Source organism: Paramisgurnus dabryanus, chromosome 21 (genome assembly GCF_030506205.2).
Source record: "Paramisgurnus dabryanus chromosome 21, PD_genome_1.1, whole genome shotgun sequence".
Lineage (NCBI taxonomy): Eukaryota > Metazoa > Chordata > Actinopteri > Cypriniformes > Cobitidae > Paramisgurnus > Paramisgurnus dabryanus.
This window is the reverse complement of record NC_133357.1, coordinates 5,744,076-5,759,843: the sequence shown is the minus strand read 5'-3', so window position 1 is coordinate 5,759,843 and position 15,768 is coordinate 5,744,076.

Below are 15,768 nucleotides of genomic sequence, written 5' to 3'. Positions count from 1 at the left end.
CTATAAACATGCAGTCAGACTTAATACTATTTAATAGAAATCAGATTATTAATGTGACAGTTATAGTTTGAAGTAGCTCTGTATCTCTTCTCTAGACGTACACTTTTCACATGCAAATCTTTGTCGTGTTTCTTCTCAAATGCGTTAGTACTGTTTTATAAGAGCATGGCTAATAGAGCCCTTTGCAGTAGTATAGGCTAAGATATCTGCGCTTTCATACTGAACTCATTGACTTAAATGCGCGCGCGAGAGAGAGAGCGCAAGTACGCGGCTCACTATGCAGACACGTGCACCAGCGAGACAGACATGCTGCGTCCGAAACCGCCTACTACATACTATATAGTACGCGAAAAGCAGTAGGCGAGGCGAGTAGTATGTCCGAATACATAGTATTCAAAAAACAGTATGCGAAAAGTACCCGGATGACCTACTACTTCCGGTTAGATTTTGCAGTGTGCATACGATGGACGCTTCACTATCCCATGATGCCCCGGACGAGGAGTTATCCAACGAAGAAGAAGAGGCACGCGGCTGTTTTCGCGCTGAAATGACATGACGTGATGACGACGTATGTCACGTGATGTAGCAACATGGCGGATGTAGTACGTCCGAATCTCATTCATACTACCAGGATTCATACTGTACAGTGCCTACTGTTTTAACGCCAAGTAAGTAGGTACTTCATCTTATTCAGTACCTACTATACAGTATGCGGTTTCGAACGCAGCCACAGACACGCAAAGTGAAAGTATACCCCGCCACCTTTAACTCTATGTACTCCGCGGGACACATGCGTCCTTTCCATATGGATCACGGATCAACAGCAATTCGTCACGTTACTTTCAAAAGTACATCCGAATCGATACGGAAGGTGCTGTATCGAGTCGCGCATCGTCAGGCGTCCATGACGATGTATCGTCGTATCGATATTTTGAACACAGCACTAGTTTTTTAGGGTGTTGCTATGTGATTTAAAGCCATTTGCTTACTGGCCTACATCAAAAGTATCTCCCTTAGGTCTTCATGATGCCAAGAATGATTATTGGCAGAATTACCCCATAAATAACCTTCACACACAGATTACCGAAAATACTTTGTGTCTGGGATTTGCCTGGGGATCATTTGTTTTGGTTCATTCAAACTGCCAGTGATTTTCCGGAATCTGTGTGTGGGTTCACTTTACACGCATCCCATAAAAAGACACATGATGATGTTTAGGCTATTGTGGGCCTATTTGTAATCGTGCACTCGGTGCATCTTAAGTTCACTTATTATCTGCGATTTCTCTTTTGAAAAACAACGCTCTAGCATTCTAGCACTTTTATTATTGTATTATCTTGTCTTAGCATTTCAGTTGTCAGGGGTTTGGTAGGGGGCGGAGTCATTTATTATGAAATCTTGTCAGGTAATCAGCTCTGTTAGTATCCTGTAATCTCCTGAGGTTAGTCATGTTGAGTTAAAGCTAATCTCTCACAAAGCCCTGGACCGGTTACCCTGTGCACTCTCCCATCACCCAAACACACACACGCAGGGTCAGCGTTCACGTCAGTGTGAATCATGTTAACACTCGCTCGTCGCCATGGTGATGCCCACAGGTGGTTCTGATGATGGGGCAGCGTGGGAGTCGTCTTATTGCCATGGTAACGTCAGATGTAAAATGTTTGAGAGACTGTGTCTGCACATTGTGAAGATGCATCGCATGGCCCCGCATGACTCGCACCAGCAAATCGACCGATGTTCATTTCAAATGAAATCACTCACAGATGTGTTTAACTGAAGACAGTTTCAGAAAATTAATAGCTTTTTTATAAAGCTGTGTAAAAGTCAACTTAACAGCTTTATTAAAATACATCATCCATTGCATGGATTATTATTAAAGAAATAGGAAACACTAGAATTAAAGCTTTTTCCTGTCATTTGTAGCACATTTCCACCAAGTCAGAGCCTGTGTAAGCAGAGCTTTGGCAAAAACGCCTGAAGAGAGAAAAGGAAAATACATATTTCACACGCCACAAAGTAAAATGCCATACTAAACAATATCTACGGCTACAATATTCTGTGGCTTGACTGGTAATGAAATAGAAAAGCAGTTTGGTCTGAATATCTGTCTGTCATACTAACTGAATTATAAACTCTTACAGAGGACATTTCTCATAAATGTAATGTGTACAGAGATGTGGATTCACATAACTATAGATGAGCTCACACAGTAACTTTATTTTAAATGAAGTAAAACTATTATTGTATACTGTAAACAAAGTGCAGTGCATCATATAAAATACATAAATATATAAAAAAATACTCTTAAATAATCTTTTGATTCCTATTTATATTTCACTTGTTTTATGTAAGGTCAAAGGCAGAGAAACACACTGGACACATTCACACCTGTAGGCGATTCACCTGCATATCTGTGGAGGTAACCGGGAGAGAATACAATATGAATACATATAAATGATAAAAGTATATATATATTTTTTAAAATGTAGGTTCTGGGCATCAGCAATGACCCAAAATACTATCTGTAATAGTATCTGTTATAAGGCATGAAAGTTGGTATATCAAGTAAACGTAAATCTTAACCTTTCACCTAGTTGGAGCCCGAGGTCCTACCGGAGATCAGGTAAAGCTTAGAGATAATGAGGATAATGCATGTATATACAAATTTGCATCTTTTTGGCTAAATCAAATGCATTAAAGACTTGATTCACTTATCTCGGTTGCTGTCAGTGGGTTTAGAGATTTGACATAGTGATGCTCATCTGACAGGTCTTTATGGCTACGTTCATACTGCAGGGCTTAATGCTCAATTCCGATTTTTTGAAAAAATTAGATTTTTTTGCAAGGCCGTTCACATTTCCAATTTAATGCGACCTTTTGTGATCTCCTGTGTGAACGTGAAATGACCCAGAAGTGACCCGCATGCGCATAAGAGTACTTAACGGTCAAGGACGTCACTTGTAAGCTAATGTTAAACATGGATGTCAACAACGGTGTAGTCAACAGTGGAGCTCTTTTTGCAATATTAAAGTTATTTTCCCAGCGGAGCCAGCACAATTACAATCTTCTAGGGGTGTCCTCGACTAAGGATTTACATATTCCAATCAGAATTGTCGAATCTTTCCATAGTCGACCAATAGTAAAATCATATGGTTGTGTGCGTGGGTTGGGAGGGGGCCAGACCACGTACAAATTGGCAACTTTAATTTCTTTCACAAGCAGCACAGAAACAACTTTCTGATAAGGTGACCAAAACTGTATTTCAAGTGATGAACGAAGACAAAACTGACGATGCATTTATATATATATGTTTTTTTATGTAAAATGTAAGGTAACATTTGTTTAATTTTTCCTCATAACATTTTAAAGCCACGATCTACAGAACATCACACAAAAAACATTTTGATAACTACACCTAAAAAAATAACAAAGGGGATCCTGCCTTGGAAACTCCGGCTACAATTCAGTGTTTTTATTTAATTTGGAGATTTAGCGCGTCAAAGCAATCATGACAAAAAAAACGACAAATGAGAAATGACAAATAATTTGTGATTGTTACTGTAAATTATAAAAACTAAGCTTTATATACAATTCATTAAACGTTAATTTATAACCAGAAAAACACTGAAATTAATGATTTTATAGACACTACGCGTTATTATTTAGCATAGAAATACCTGCTTCCTTGCTTTGACTTTGATCATCTCTGTATTCACTTGATACAGAAAGACCTGATGATATTATTTATTTCAGGAATCTCTTTGCTATCATTTGAAAGTGAACACCAACCTTAATATTAAATCACAAGAAAGACATCCGTGTCAGGCATAAATATAGGTTTGGTGCAGATATTTTCCGTTTCAGCACCGAAATTTAAAGAAACTGCTTTCCTGTTTTGTAGTTTACTTTTGACAAGATAACCAGTCTGTTTTAAATACATTTTAAAACGTATATACCCGTCGAAAAACATCCGTTTTTTAATGTTTAGTTTGATGAACTCCTAAATATGAGGCGCAGAGCACCTAGCCGTTCGGCTAAATTGCATGCGCAAGCATGGCCAGCACGCAATAGCGCAACATCGATACAATGAAAAGCAATCCAAAATTTACATACTAGATCAGAATTTACGTTTATTATAAATAAAAAAATTTATAAAATAAGGTCAGAAGTAACAAAGTGCAGAACAAATGTGCAAAATGCCTCAAGTGCACGGAAACAAAAGACAAGCCAAATAGATAAATCAGATAACCCAGAGTGATTTATAAATAAAATAAAGAAATTATTAAAAGAACGAAAGTATAACCAGAATTGCCAGCTTTGTCTTTTAATGTAGAAACAAAGAGGCAATGGTTTATAAACATAGAAACCTCTTATGGACGTGTAGACCTGTCACAGGGGTTGTTGGATTTATAAACGCATTTTAAAAATATTTATTGAAAGCTGCTACTTCACATATTATTCGCAGCATTATAATAATATGCTATATATTAATATATTGGGGGAAAGCTGTTATATGTGAAATCATATAACGTGTGCACCCATACGGCCAAAATTTAATGATGTGGAGCAGTGTTAGCAACGTCCGCCATGGTTGTTGTTTATCTTATCGTTCTTGCCTACTTCAATGCAGAATTATGACGTTTGTAGCGTATCAATGACGTACGGGTCGGATCCATGTGGCCTGGCCGTTCAGACGAAGGTCGCATTTCAAAAGATCGGATACGTATCGGATTCAGGACCACATACCCAAGTGGCCTGGGTCACATTTGAAAAGATCGGATCTGTGTCGTTCAGACTGTCATGAAAAGATCAGATACAGGTCGCATATGGGCAAAAAAATCAGAATTGGGTCGTTTCAGACTGCAGTATGAACGTAGCCTATGTTGACCTGCAGTAGCAGCTCTTTGCTCACACTGCAGATAAATACATGTCACTCTTTTAATTCCATTTATTTCAAATGTATTTATATTAGGGATGCACCGTTAGGATTTTTTTAGGCCGATACCGAATTAAACAGACAACTTCTGGCCGATACCGATGCCGATACCGATATTAAACACTTGTATACAATACTATACAGTTGGTCTATTAGGTAGTTTATTTCTGCATCAAATTATTTTTACTGAACATGGATTGGATCTAATTAACATTCAACTTACCAGCATCATAAGAGAGGCACAAATTAAGCTAAAAATATATAATAAAACAGCATGACAACCTTCAAAGGTGTTTTTTTCTATTCAGCATTTATTTTATTAACAACATTAACTCATTTTTTACATATAATGGATTTCTTTATGCAGTTAATTAATAAACAATCGGTATCGGCCTTTCTCGTGCTATTGCCGATATGCCGATGGTTTCAAATTCAGCAAAAATCGGCCGATAAATATCGGCGGCCGATACATCGGTGTATCACTAATTTATATTTATATTGCATATTGTTTCAAAGCTGCAATACAGAGAAAATACATGTTTATGTGTATACAGTTATATGTGTATACTCACAGTCCAGGTATTTATTTAATAAAAGTGACAACTGCATTTAAACTGAATTCACCCTTGATTGTTTTTGGCAGAAACTAATTCATACAATCCAAATACCTGACAGTATCGTTGTTGTACGTCTGTATTCTGTCAGACTTAACGGTAAATGCTCAAGAAGTTAACAGACGTCAGGACTCTCTGTACTTACAGTAAGTATACCGTACACGGCCAAAACTCCAAATCAAATCATGCACACCTCATCGCACAAACATGTTCAGTATTTTGTGCGTTATAGTAGTTGAGCTATACTCCATGTAAATCCAAAACATAAAATATTTTTTTTTCAAACAGGCTTGGTCTGGTGGACAGTAAATCAGATGTATCATATCCTCCTACATTTTTATGGATATGATGGAGAGCTCACAGGGATTGTGCAGGTCTGTGCTATCACTTCATTTAGTTTTAAGGTGGATTCCACAGTAAAGATAATTGTAGTGTTGCAAAATCGTCGCCTTTTCGAAACATTTACGGTTCTGAATACAAAACATGTAATTTCAGTGATTCAAAATCTTTTGGTGGGTTTAACCATCAGCAACACTTTGATAAACACTTGCTGTTGCTTCAGTGAAAAATGCATTTTAATTTAATCCACTGGTTGGGTATGTCCAAATTTTACCCAAGCACTTTTGAAGGACTACAGAGAAAACAATTTATGCATTCTTCTTTGTTGTATGTTACCCTGGACCACAAAACCAGTCATAAGTCCTATTTGTAGCAATAGCCAACAATACATTGTTTGGGTCAAATGTATCTTTTTTCCTTTTATGTCAAAAATCATTAGGATATTAAGTAGTTTTGTAAATTTCCTTTCGTCAATATATCAAAAAAGTATTCATCATTAGTAATATGTGTTGCTAAGGACTTCATTTGGACAACTTTAAAGGCGATTTTCTCAATATTTAGAATTTTTTGCACCCTAGATTCCAGATTTTCAAATAGTTGTATTTTAATCAGGATTTTGAACCAGATTTTTTCCCAATTGGTTTATTCCGAAAAGAAACAGTATTTTAACGTTTCTGGTTTTTGGTTCAACCCTAAAATTGAAGTTTCTGAACCGGTCAGAACAAAAAAATTAAGTTCCCGAACCGGTTAATGACGTTCCATGTCAGCTGAGGGACATACAAATAAGTAGGCTGATCATTAGGACATTAAACTTAAATTATTAGTCTACATAATTTTCCTTAAGTCTCTATCTTGTCATCAAACATTAAAAAAAGGGTACATTACGTAAGAGGCATAACTGAAATTTAGTTTTAAATAAAACTAAAACTATAACTGACATGACTACATTTGTTTCAGCATTATGAATTAAGACAAGGACAATTTCTGGCATGTAATTTACTGGAAAAAAATGTAAACAAATGTTTTTATTAGAAAAATAATCGCTTCGGTTCGCTTGCTTTTTGAAACGCGTCTCTCTGTGTATGCACTTTTGAGTGCACTTAAACACGCGCGCACACACAGATGGAAGACGAATGAAAGTTTCCGGTTTCGTTTTTGGTTCTTGCAAAACATCAAAAGTTTCTGGTTTTCGTTTTCGTTCCGTGAACCGCCTTCAAAGCCTTGATTTTAACCAAATATTGTCCTATCATGTCAAACCATATATCAATGGAAAACCTATTTAATTGTTAGATGATGCATAAATCTCAACTTTTTTGCGCGATGTTAAGACATTTTTACACAAGTTTTATGTTTAAAAGTACAGTATGCATTATATTTCAATCTGATCATAACCCACGTGATCGTCTCGCTATTACCGTCTCAGTAATCCACTCCTCCTGTCTGTTTTACAGTATATATGAGCACAGCTTTGGTCTGCTGAGCAGTTGTGTCCCACACAAATAAGATCCAGTCGTCTTTTCTTTAATCCCGTCCTTCAGTGTAGGAATGTCTTTGATGTTAGTAAGTCATTCCTTGTGGTTCTTCAGGAGAGGCGTGAGGTTAGCAGATCTGGGCGCTGGTGTCCGGTTGGGCTCGGCAGTGTTGATTATGGCTTTGGGTTTACAGATTTGGTGAGGTCTCATTGAACAATTTCAGGTTTGCAACACTGCAGAAGATTCATGTTAATTATATGTGCAAACAAAGATGGATAGCTGGCCAAAAATACACCCAGTGGTTACCTGTTTATGATTTATATGTATGTGTGTGCTTTTGTATGTGTATCTGTGTTATATTGTAAATGTTGTTGGTCATCATTTGACAGAAAATTCAATGGTTTATTATTACACAAGTTTAGTCACTATATTTTAACAAATGTGGAAATGTCAATATTTTTATCAGTTAAATACTTGAAATCTAAATGAAATCTGCTTCATTCATTTGATTATTGATCCTTTAAGTTAAGAGCCAAAACCTTTGATTATGTAAAGGACTCTGTAAGATAAGACTTTAAAAGAGACATTCAACATTTTTTTAACTCTGTATGAATTTGCAACAACTAAACGCAGCTTTAAATTACATCTTACTGTAGTTATCCTTGCCTTGACTTGTCTTGGACACGTCTGTTTCTTCTCCCAATGGTTTATCTCTCATAAGTCATGTAAAGCAGTAGTATAATCGGTATTGTACTATAAAACCATTACACAGTATACACACTCCATAAAACAGTTACTTTCAACCCAGCTTTGGGTCAAAAAGGGACAAACCCTGCGGTTGGGTTAATTTAACCCAGTAAACATAAATATTTGACCAAACAATGGTTTAAAACAACCTATGAGGTTGAAACCAGGTTGGGTTTATTCCTTTCGGTTCTTTTTACAGTTAAGTCTTGTGTGTGTATACAGATTTTTCTTATTGAAAATAAACCCCAGTAATGTCACACGTGTAGAATTTCCAGCGAAATCTCAAAACTACGCTTATATTTCCCAAACACATTTACATTTAGGCATTTGGCAGACGCTTTTAGCCAAAAAAATCCAGCATAAAGTTAAAACAACTTACCGGTAGTTTGCAAGTCAATTCAACATACTATGTTAAAGGTGCAGTGTGTAAATTTTAGCGGCATCTAGTGGTGAGGTTGCGAATTGCAACCAAAGGCTCAGTCCACTGCTCACCTATTGCTTTTGAAACACACAGAGAAGCTACAGTAGCTGCCACCGGACAAACATGTCATCGCCAGAGACAATTTAGTAAAAAAGTTTGTCCATTAAGAGCTTCTGTAAAAACATGGCGGCACAAAATGGCAACTTCCATGTAAGGGGACCCTCAGTGTATGTAGATAAAAACGTCTCATTCAAAGGTAAACACATAACGGTTCATTACAAAAAGTCTTTATACATCCCTGATAATATAGTTTTGTATATTATTTTGCATTTCTGTCAAGAGATCCTTCTTGACAGAATTTCGCTGGAAATTCTACACGTGTGACATTACTGGGGTTTATTTTCAATAAGAAAAATCTGTATACACACACAAGACTTAACTGTAAAAAGAACCGAAAGGAATAAACCCAACCTGGTTTTTAATGAGGTGAGTGAAATAACGCTTCCATGTATAATACTGTATATATCTTATGACCTTATGTAATGTAACATCTGTCTAGGGACTGCAGGTGGAAATTAGCATTTCTTTGCTATTCACCTTATTTTTCACGTCAACAAGGGCGGCGCCATTTCGCTCATTTTGTCAACGTTCTTCCGGCCGCATAGACGATGAGCAGCTGAGGCAGTGACTGAAGGCAACACTTAAGCTTAAAAAGCTCACTCGAGCGCCTTTATGTTTCTTTCTTACCAATTTTAAGCCAACTGAGGAACACCCTTATCCCAAGTAATGGTTCGACTACGATGTTCCGGTAACTTTAAACCACGCCGGGTGTTGAAAAGTTGGCCAGTTTCAGGTAAGCTATCTTAGCTAACTTTGTGCTCGTTCGCCTAAAGTTAGATTTGTGAAGTCCGTTCTACAAATACACTTAAGAGCAGTAACGTTAGTTTATAAAATGCAACTATTTGAATGGTTTTAATTGTCCACCTATATTTTCATATTTACGATAGTACAACGAGATATTATAGTACATTGCATTCTTACAGTAGCCCACGTGATTCCTACAAGTTACTGAGATTTCAGATGCTAGAATGTCAGTTCATTTCTCATTCAGATATTGATAATGACCTATTAAACAACGTATTATTTAATTAATGTTACTGTCTCTTTTTAATGCATCTGTCTCTTACACACTGTTCTGTTTAAGTATGGGGGCCATTTATATATTAAGTCTCATGATGCAAGTTTATTTTAAATACTAACATAAAACTGTTTATAGTTATATTATTTTCACAGATGCATTGATGTGTAGTGATGCAGTGGACAACTGTGAGGATGATACAATCAACATGTTCCTAAACTGTGATGCAGAAACACAATGGGAGGATCAATCCGTCTCTGAACACAACTACACTTTAAAATCACAACTCAACCTGAAGCAACCTACATCTGAACTGGGGAAAACAATGGTGCAGTTTCCCTGACAGGGCTTATCCTGGTCCCAGGCTAAAATGCATATTTGAGCTACAATAATTTAAAAACACCTTTTACTGACATACCTCAACATATATGAGTGCCATTGTTTTGTCACAAGATGCGCCCCACTCTTGTTTTTTTGTAGGGTTTGTTTGTAAAAACTAAAATGTCCTAATATAATTAAATCCTAGTCCTGTAAACCCTGTCCGAGAAACTGCTTCAATGTGTTGAGCTGGCACAAATGTACATATCTCTGCTGAGAAACAACCATCTTTGTCAGCTTTACACAGGGTTGATATTGCATCCATTACACAGTCGCCAAGCACTTTACCAGTACACAGCTTCCAGATAAACACTTGGGTTCAGCTCCTGATGACTCCGATAAAGCTGTGTCTTAATTTATTGCAGGGTGGTCTTGCTTAACCTGTTGTAAAGTTACATTAAACCTTCATATGTGATCAGATGTCATGCAGTGATATTAAACATTTACAGTGTGATCAGATGTTGTGCATTTATATTAAACCTTTACAATGTGATCAGATGTTGTGCAATTATATTAAACCTTTACTATGTGATCTGTTGTGCAATTATATTAAACCTTTACTATGTGATCAAATGTTGTGCAATTATATTAAACCTTTACAATGTGATCTGTTGTGCAATTATATTAAACCTTTACAATGTGATCAGATGTCATGCAGTTATATTAAACATTTACTATGTGATCAGATATAACCTGCCATGCAGTTATATAAACCTTTACAGTGTGATCAGATATTATCTGTAAGGAATTTCTTAAACCATATGTGAGCTTTGTAGATTCCACTTAAAAGGATTTAAGTCTCCTGATTTGAAGGAATAAGTGTTGGTAAGTTTGCAAATGAATTCTATCATGGTACCACATAAAAACGAAATAGTTATTGGACTGGCTAAGGTGCATATAAAAAAGACGAAATCACTGTGTAAATATTGGTAGACATACTTTTAATAATTTTCAATGCTGCTCCATCAACTCCTGACAGGACGAGGTAATATGTCCCATAGGTTACTTGCCGCGGCCGCTTCATATCGTCTAACCACGAGACGATTGCTGGGACAATATAAGACTATCCGAGGGCCGTATGAAGTTTTAACCGTGCTCCTAATTTAAAACATTTACAGCAGTAGCGATATTTGTCATTTCGCTAAAGTTATAGTGAACTACAAACAATCTTCTAACCACCAAACTAACCACCGAATGCACTGTGCCATATTAGCAGCGGAAGTCGGTTGACAAAATGTGGAAGAACGAAGAATTAAAAAGGGGCGTGGCGGAATAAGGTGAATAACCTGGCACATGACATCTCTTCTTTTTTTTTAGATTAATGTTCCCTGTGCATTGTCCCTGATTAAGTATGTTAAAAATAAACTCATTCATTCTAAAAATTACACACTGCACCTTTAAGTTTTGTCCTGTGAATAGTTGAAAAACGAATTGAAGCTGTTTAACCTAATTTTTTTAGTTAAAGTAGCATAAAAATATATGTTGATTTGACAAAAATGCTGCATTTTTTAACAGTAACTGTTTATAAAATATAAACGACATTGAAAATTTACTTTCAGGTTAAAGCAACAACTCTCCCTGTCTGTCTTGACAGCATTTGAACTTTAGATCATTTTTAACCTATGCATCTGTCTGAATAACACTTGTCTTAAAAGTGTGTTTATGTACATAACAGTGAAGATGAAAGCACAACAGAGGGAATGTCTCTGTGTGTCCGGTTACAGGATAACATTTAGCAATCCCATATTTCCCACAAAAGCCTTCAGTATGTGACTGCGGATTTGAGCCGATTGCTGCTTTCAGACCACAATGTGTGTCTTGGTTAAAGTTTTCTTTGTTTTTCGACAGGTTTTAGAAGTGGATGGCGTGAGAGATCCCTCGCAGGAGTGAGTTTAACACTTCACTGAAGGCCAAAGGAATGTTTTAGTTTTTAAAACCACAGTGCATTTAATATTGATATTATATAATATATTTTTGATAGTTGTTTTATTTAAATCTCTGTCGTCAGCACCCGAGGAAACTTATCTTTATACACCAGCGCTCGCTTAATCTAGAAGAGCTATTTCACATAAGGTAAAGAATTAAAGGTACAATAAGGTTTGAACTTACAATGTGCAATATAGTTTATCTTTGTTAAAGCTGCAATCTGTAACTTTGCCTCTCTATCGCCATCTCTGTTTGAAACATAACATTGCAGGGTAGTTTATGTACTTACAGTATTTTTTGTGTTTTATTACTTTATTTTGAATTTGAAAATAAATAAATAAATAAATAAGCAAATAAATAAATTAATAAATAACATTAACTGATACATATCTGAAAAGAGATTATAGGAAGAAGCATAAGCTTCTTTAAATCGCAGTTGAAGTTGTCAGCTCCCGAGGACTTTATTTGTTATATACCAGCGCTCGCTTAATCGTTTTACTTTTAAAGATTAGGTAATGCAGTAGTCGACATAAACTAACAATGAGCAATATAGTTTATCAGCATTTATTGTTGTTAAAGCTGCAATCTGTAACTTTGCCTCTCTATCGCCATCTCTGTTTGAAACATAAAATTGCAGGTTAATTGATGTACTTGCCATATCTTTGTTTTTGAATAAATTACTTTATTTGGACACGGAAATAAATAAATAAAATCTAAAAAAATCAACAATATTAATTGATACATATCCAAAAAGGATTAGGAAGAAGCATAATCTTAGCTTTACGTTTGTTGAGAAATAAATTCATGCCAAAACCGACCAGACAGCTTAAATTATAGATCATTAGTTTTATTTTAAGCTTACCGATGTGAATTTTGGTAAGGTAAAAGACAAAGTTTTGAACAGTATTTGATAATGTACTTATGTATTTTTATTTTTAACCAAAAAGTAAGAGATTGTAGCTTTAATGTTAGTTAATGCCAATGCCAATGCAATTTTTCATGTTTGTTCATTGTGCTTTAACTAATGTTAACACTTAAAGCTTTTGATTTTATAAATTTATTACTAAATGCTGAAAATAATATAAACTAAGTTTAGTAAATTCTGTAGAAGTATTTCTCATGGTAGCTAATACATTAACTGATGCACATAAATCCAACCTTGTAAAGTGTTATCGAATTTATATACTGTTTTGCGTATTATTTAATTTAATATTTGGTTGGCATTTAAAGGGTAAAACAGCAAAAGGTTGTCAAAATCCTTATCGCCGTATCTTGTCTAGAGAGGGAAATATAACATGGAAGAGATTCGGTTTGTGATGGAGCTCTCCTTTAGTGCAACACAGTACGATGATCTCCATTTATACTCACTAAATTGTCCTCTTAGTATTTAAAATATTTCTTTGTATAAAAGACAGACTCCGAGTGCAGATAGACCGCTGGAGGTTTCGCTAATGGGCCCCTAAAATATGTTCAAGGACTAAAACTGTCTGTCCAGCCACTAACAAGGCTCCTGTGTGACGGCCCCTGATGAGTCACACGGTCCCTGCGGTGCGTCGACTCTAAACTCTTTCAGCCAGTCTTACTCTTTGGTTCAAGTATGTTTCATTGAAGATCAGAAAGCAGTTAGATTTTTTATATAACAGCTCATTCATCTTTCTGAGGCTCTTATGCGATGCAGGTTTGGTTTCTGTGAGATTTCCGCACAGGCTCGTTCTAACATTACTATTTTCAGAGCACGCACACCTGTATGATCTCAGTTCTCCCTGAGGCGATGTTTTGGTGGCAGTAATCATTCAGTATGTGGACATTTAAAAACATGATGGTCGCCAACAAGCTTATTTTATTTGATGGATTATATTCAGATTTTTGATTTTCATGAGATTCTTATATGGCATTTGACAGGCCATTTGGAGACGGGATGCATACTTTAAGCTTTGTCGTTTAAATGAAATTAAATGAATAATTTGTAATGATATTTTTTGGACGAATCTCAATTCATCCTAGACGTGACATAAAAGTGACAGATTGAACAGGAACGTCTCTGTTACTTGTGTATCCCTCGTTCCCTGAAGATCGGAATGGAGACGTCACATCGAGGACTGACGAATTGAGATTCGAAACATGACGTCAAAGTGACCGACTAAAAGGGAACTTTTTAACGGAAGTTGCGTATGTTATGTATAGAAGTTACGTATGTAAGTTATAAATAAGTATGTTAAAATGTTTATAATATTATTATGCACTTGGATATTGCTTAAGTTTCGTCAGTTAAACGAGTAATCGAGAATTCACGGAAAGTCATGTTATAGTCACCAAAAATTTGATTAATTTATTCATGTCCATGGCATGAAATTCAACTTTGTTTCATGCCTTGAGCATGAATGTCTTTTTCGTGACACTTGCACAAATTTCTATAAAAAGTTTCTCATGTCTCTGGGACGACTTTCTTTTTAGTTTAATTTTATGTATTGTTTTCTCATAGTTTTTTTCTATTTTCTTAGCATTGATGCTTGGGGTTGGGGTTAGAATCACTTTCTGTTACATTTTTAGACATCCTAACCCAAACCCCAACTCCAGCTGAGAGTAGTTTTAAAAGCGGAAGAAAAACATGTAGAAACGTACATCCAAAAAGTACATCCTAACCCAAACCACAAATTTAACCCCAAACATAAGTGACAATGATTTAAAAATAGGGAAAAAAGAGAAAACAATACATAAAATGAAACGAAAAGAAAGTTGTGCTACGGACACGAGCAACTATTTATAGAAATTTGTGCGAGTGTCACGAAAAAAGCTGAATTTTGTGAAATGGACAAGAAATTTTTTTTTTGCGGGACTATAACACGACTTTGAGATCATGTTGCAAGTTTCGTAGCATACATTGCAATATAAATAGCATACACACCTATACCTATAATGTATACAGTGGCGTAGCGTCTGGCCATCCAGGGTGTGCACGCAGGGGCGTCATGCACCAATTTTTTTAAAGGGGGCACAGTGTGCACAGTTCACAGAAATTTGTGCATACACATACATCAAACGAATTATATTATAGAGCTTTCAGTTTTTTCCATGGCACTTACATTTCTAACAATATGAGCGCCCCTGCCTTCATGCAAAAAACTCCAAAATAAAAGTTTTGACTCACTTTCATTTCAAATACTATTTAATCGGAATAATGACATAATATTGGTATCATATTTAAAACAGAAATGACATGGTTTATTTATTTAAGTTTTGTTTAATGACTTGTTTAATTGTGTCATTAATGCATTTTGCACAACAATTATGAAATTAATCTCATTTTAAATCCGTAAAGTATATAAACAACGAAAATGACATAAGCTATAGAGCAACGTGATTGATTTTAATGTTCAATAATGATTTTAAAAAATATGTTTAGATAAAATGATTGGAGGAACGAATTTTTGCATTAAATTTCACCTCATATGTGGGCATGTGTGATCCCGCGCCCACTTGAACTCTGGCGAACTTTGGCGTTGTGCCAAGAAGATGAATCTAGAAATTTCTATTAATATAACGTCGAGACGGTCAGATTTTAAACCATACATTTTCTACACAGAGGAGGTTAACTGCACATTACCGTACTGGGGTTTGAAAATGTTGTGAGCGTTTCTTGCGTGTTTTAATTCCTCAGATAGCCAAATGCAGCAGCAACATGAAAGCTCGTGAGCGCCATCACGCTGATGACGTCTGTGGCTGCTCTGACTGCAGCGCCTGCCGCCAGAAAGTAATGTAATATGTTCAAAACACTATCATAACGGCAAAAATATCTG